This window comes from Arvicanthis niloticus, chromosome 6 (assembly GCF_011762505.2).
Source record: "Arvicanthis niloticus isolate mArvNil1 chromosome 6, mArvNil1.pat.X, whole genome shotgun sequence".
NCBI classification, from domain to species: Eukaryota; Metazoa; Chordata; class Mammalia; order Rodentia; family Muridae; genus Arvicanthis; species Arvicanthis niloticus.
In genome coordinates, this window is record NC_047663.1 from 107,821,076 (window position 1) to 107,827,075 (window position 6,000).

The following is a 6,000-nucleotide window of genomic DNA, read 5'->3' on the forward strand; positions in this document are numbered from 1 at the left end:
CCGTGAATTCCATCTGGAGGCAGCGAAGACACAGCATCAGAGGATTGTCAACTTGCTCTCCCCCCCACTCCTCTTCTAATATCTCAATGCCCATAATCAGCTTGAAGAAGCTAATGATGAGTCAGCGCCCCTATTCCCTGGGCATGGGGACTAAGGTGGTAAATGTTGGGCTGTCTCCCTAGGGAAAAGTAGTGGTTTTGTCGGAATAGAGAGGATTAGCTAGGGTTTATTGCATAGCCATAACCTATTAGTAGAAATCTGTATAATTAATATCAAGATGAAGATATAAATTCTTAAATGGCACCAATTTACTTTGTTTACAAATTTTAAGGTTTTCATTGGCATGAGCTTCTTAGTGATATAAGAGTGAGATGAATATTGTTACTCTCATAGGCATTGTACCAGTATAACACACTTAGGAATACAAGGCTTAGACCCAGTCCTTCTTTAACTTTTTTAACTGATTTGAGATGGTCCGCCTGTGAGTTAAGGGACTATAGCAAATTCATGACTTGGAGTTTATTATAAGGGTGTTCTCTATGTTTTATTTAGAAATAGCTGAGTGGAGTTAACAGGCAACAGTCCAGATTACCTTACATGGATAGCTGGTTTTCAAAACATCAGAAATCCTTAGAATTGACATGACAAACATTTCAGTATTAATGTTCATTTTCATTAGAGACCTGTCTGCTCCGGACAGCTTCCTATGTTAAATTCTAAGAAGAAATTGAAAAGCATCCTTGGAGTTACTCCAGTTGTGGTGGGACAGCCACTAGGCAAGAATTGCCACTTTCCTTCTACAGACAAATTACTGTCCAGAAAAGGACACACTTGCAGAATAGTCGACTGATTATATCTGCCTAGACAGAGTAATCAGCCCTTAATAATTCTGCAGCACTAAGGTCTGTCAGATGATCCTGGGCCAGAAGGCAGAAGAACAGATGCTCCAACGTTTTGAAGTAGAGCGAGTGTCCAGGTGTTCAGAGGTCTCTATAAATTGGCTAAGTTTTAGAAGCTATGCTTTGTGCTTCCCACAATTATAGTCAACTCAGTCATTCTGGATTTCTGATGGGGTTGAAAACTTATAGCTATTTACTTTGAGAGAAAAGATCTGAGTGTATGGTCATCAGCTGACATTCATCCTAAAGCCAAGGAAAAAGCCAGGTTCAGAACTAAGTGTTTTAGTTAGGATAGATGACAGAGGTGCTGGTTAGTCAACAAAAGGATGGACTGGGTATTAGGACTATCTTGTACCTCACTGGTACAAATAGGCATAATTATCCTCTAATTGTATTTTGAGAGAAAAGTTTCCTTTTAACAGGAAGGGTGATGTGTAGGAGGAGCTAAGGTGGGAGGAGTACTGAGAGGAAGAAAAGGAGTAAGAAGAGGAGAAGAAGAAGAGGAGGAGAAGCTAGGTGATGAAAGAGAGATAGAGGGGGGAGACAGGGAAGCAGATGTTCATGTATCTCCACCAGTCAAAGATAGTTGATATATCTAGGTTGGGTAGTGGGTTACACCTCTGATTGAACAATACCAAACTTATAAAGCCTATGATTAACATTTCTTAAAAAATTGTATAAATGCAAAAAGGAAAAGGGGGCATGGGATAGGGGTTTTCTAAGGGGGGGGATGGGGAAACGGGATGGTATCTGAAGTGTAAATGAAAGATCTAATAAAAAAAAAAAACTAGCTGTCTTAACTCCTTGTGCCAATGCTATTACAGAAGCAGTGGCGCTAGCAATTAATAAAATTAAAGCTGCTATACCAGCAATACTCAAATTCGCTAACCTCTTGTGACTGCTTAAAGCCTAACTCACTTCTTTCAGCACTTTTAAGGTTTTTTCAGAGATCAAGGTTTTCTAATACTCAGGGTAGTAATACAAAGGCAGTTGAGAGACCCCCATAATGCCAAGTTTCAATACACTAACACAATTAGAAATTATATAGTCAATGCAAAGTACAATAAATACTGTAGAAGAGACAAAACCAAATTTAGCTTAACAATTAAAAGAGCCTTAAAACATGCACTACCCCTTGTTTGAAATTCAGATCCTGTCCCAACTTTATCTCTATCTATGACATCATAGAAAACTGCAGCTAACTTCCAAATGTCTCTTTAAATGTCCAGATCCAGCCTTCTAAATGAAGACTTTTATTTCCAATATTGGAATGATTTCTAGACCAGTACATGATTGAGTCCTAATAGCTTGTCACCTTTAAGAAAAATACAAGAGACATTAACATTTCTCGTTTTAATTCTGTCCTAAAGGTCTAAAAACTTGAGGCAAGGCAGATTGTCCCATCTGGGATATAGGCAAGCAAAGGTGGGTCAGGAACATATGTCCAGTATAGCTTCCCAGTCACCCTTGTCAGGACACTAGGTAAGCTCACAGGTCAGCATCATTCTTTGTCTCAGCAACAGTATGTCTCACCAAACATTCTGGCAGCCACCATGTTCCTATAGCAGCCTGAAGAAAAACACAAACATGCCCTCTTTTCCATATTAAATACCTGGTTGGGATCATGCCATCTGCCTGAAAGTGCCTTCTTCCTTTTCACCTAGGCATAAGTATGCCTAGTTGAAGGGTGCCATAGACACTCAGCAGAAAATTCCTTGGCATCCAAATTTTTATAATTTAAAATAAAAACAGCATGATTTAAATACATTTGTAAAGTTTGGGTATATACCTCCTCCTTTTTTATTTATGAAGATGTTGTTTTAGAGTTACATGGGCCCCTTCCAAAATACCTTGTCCTTGAGGATTATAAGAAAACCCCATAATAATTTGTTGACAAAAAGTCTCAACTGCTTGACTATAATTGCCAGATCTATTATGTTTTTTATGGATATTTTATTTATTTACCTTTCAAATGTTATACCCTCTCCCATTCTTCCCCCAAAACTTTTAACTCAACCCACTCCTCCTAATTCTATAAGGGTGTGCCCCCACCAATTCACCAATTTCTGCCTCCCTGCTCTCAAATTCCCTATGACTAGGGCATCCAGATATTCAGGGACCAAGGACCTCCTTTTCCTCTGTTGCCTGACAAGGTCATACTCAACTACTTGTAAAGGTGGAGCCCTGAGTCCCTCCCTTTGTGTTCCAAGGCTGGAGGTTTAGACCCTGGGAGCTCTGGCTGAGTATTTTGTTACTCTTTCTAAGAAGGACTGAAGTACCCACACTTGGTCTTCCTTCTTTTTGAGCTTCATGTGGTCTACACATTGTATTTTAGGTATCGTGAGCTTTTGGGCTAATATCCATTTATCAGTGAGTGCAAAGCATGTGTGTTCTTTTGCGATTGTGTTACCTCGCTCAGGATGTTATTTTTCAGTTCCATTCATTTGCCTAAGAATTTCATGAACTCATTGTTTTTAATAGCTGAGTAAGATTCCATCGTGTATTGTTTTCAGCTTCTGGCTATTATAAATAAAGCTGCTATGGACATAGCATGTGTCCCTGTTAAATGTTGGAGCATCTTTTGGGTATATGCCAAGGAGTAGTATAGCTGGGTTCTCAAATAATACTATGTCTAATTTTCTGAGTACTGCCAGACTGCTTTCCATAGTGGTTGTAAAAGCTTACAATTCTACCAACAATGGAGGAATGTTTCTCTTTCTTCACATCCTCACTAGCATCTGCTGTCACCTGAGTTTTTGATCTTAGCCATTCTGACTAGTGTTAGATGGAATCTCAGGGTTGTTTTGATTTGCATTTCCCTGATGACTAAGGATGTTGAACATTTCCTTAGGTACTTCTTGGACATTTGACTTTCCTCAGTTGAGAATTCTTTGTTTAGCTCTGTACCCCATTTTAAAAATCAGGTTATTTGATTGTTTAGAGGCTAAGTTCTTCAGTTCTTTGTATACATTGGATATTAGCCCTCTATCAGAGGAATTATTGGTAAAGATCTTTTCCCAATTTGTTGGTTGCTGCTTTGTCCTATTGATGGTGGCCTTTGCTTTACAGAAGCTTTGCAGTTTTATGAGGTCCCATCTGTCAATTCTTGATCTTAGCGCATAAGCCATTGGTGTTCTGTTCAGGAACTTTCCCCTGTGCCCAAGTATTCAAGGTTCTTTCCCACCTTCTCTTCTATTAATTTCAGTGTATCTGGTTTTATGTGTAGGTCCTTGATCCACTTAGACTTGAGCTTTGTACAAGGAGAAAAGAATGGATCAATTTGCATTCTTTTACATGCTAAACTCCAGTTGAACCAACACCATTTGTTGAAAATGCTGTCTTATTTTCATTGGAGGGTTTTACCTTCTTTGTCAAAGATCAAGTGACCCTATGGTATGGGGGGTTCACTTCTGGGTCTTCAATTTTATTCCATTGATCTTTCTGCCTGTCCCTGTACCAATACCATGAAGTTTTTTTTTTTTTTTTTATCACTACTGCTTTGTAGTACAGTTTGAGGTCAGGGATGGTGATTGTGTCAGAAGTTCTTTTATTATTGAGAATAGTTTTTGCTATCCTGGGTTTTTTGTTATTTCAAATGAACTTGAGAATTTGTCTTTCTATCTCTATGAAGAATTGAGTTAGAATTTTGATGGGGATTGCATTAATTTGTAGATTACTCTTGACAAGATAGCCATTTTTACTATATTAATCTTTCCAATTTATGAGCATGGGAGATCTTTTCATGTTCTGAGATGTGCTTTGATTTCTTTCTTCAGGAACTTGAAGTTCTTTTTATACAGATCTTTTACGTGCTTGGTTAGATTCACACCAAGGTATTTTATAATATTTGTGACTATTGTGAAGGGTGTTATTTCCCTAATTTCTTTCTCAGCCTGTTTATTTTTTGAGTAGAGGAAGGCTACTGATATGTTTGAGTTAATTTTATATCCAGCCACTTTGCTAAAGTTGTTTATCAGGTTTAGGAGTTCTCTGGTGGAAGTTTTGGGGTCACTTAATTATACTATCATATCATCTGCAAATAGTAAAATTTTGACTTCTTCCTTTCCTATCTGTATCCTTTTGTTGCCTGATTTCTCTGGCTAGGACTTTCAGTATTATATTGAATAGGTAGGGAGAGAGTGGGCAGCCTTGTCTAGTCCCTGATTTTAGTGGAATTGCTTCAAATTTTTCTCCATTCAGTTTGATTTTGGCTATTGGTTTGCTGTATATTGCTTTCACTATGTTTAGGTATGAGTCTTGGATTCCTGATCTTTGTAAGACTTTTACCATGAAGGGGTATTGAATTTTGTGAAATGCTTTCTCAGCATCTAGTGAGATTATCATGTGTTTTTTTCTTTGAGTTTGTTTGTCCTCTGATTAGTCTGGCTAAGGGTTTATCTCTCTTGTTGATTTTTCTCAAAGAACCAGCTCCTGGTTTTATTGATTTCTTGTATAGTTCTTTCTGTATCTACTTGGTTGATTTCAGCCCTGAGTTTGATTATTTCCTCCTGTTTACTCCTACCAATGTGTGTTTGCTTTTTTTTTTTTTTTGTTCTAGAGCTTTTAGGTGTGTCGTCAAGCTGCTAGTGTATGCTCACTCCAGTTTCTGTTTGTAGGCACTTATTGCTATGAGTTTTCCTCTTAGCACTACTTTCATTGTGTCCCATAAGTTTTGGAATGATGTGTTTTCATTTTCATTAAATTCTAAAAAGTCTTTAATTTGTTTCTTTGTTTCTTCCCTGACCATGTTATCATTGAGTAGAGTGTTGTTCAGCTTCAACATGCATGTGGGTTTTCATTGTTTTTGTAATTATAGAAGACCAGCCTTAGTCCATGGTGATCTGACAGGATGCATGGGATTATTTTAATTTTTTCGTATCTGTTGAGTCCTGTTTTGTGACCAATTATATTGTCTATTTTGAAGAAGGTACTGTGAGGTACTGAGAAAAATTTATATTCTGTTGTTTTAGGATGAAATGTTCTATAAATATCTGTTAAGTCCATTTGGTTCATAACTTCTGTTAGTTTCACTGTATCTCTGTTTAGTTTTTGTTTCTATGATCTGTCCATTGCTAAGAGTGGGTGTTGAAGTCTCCCACTA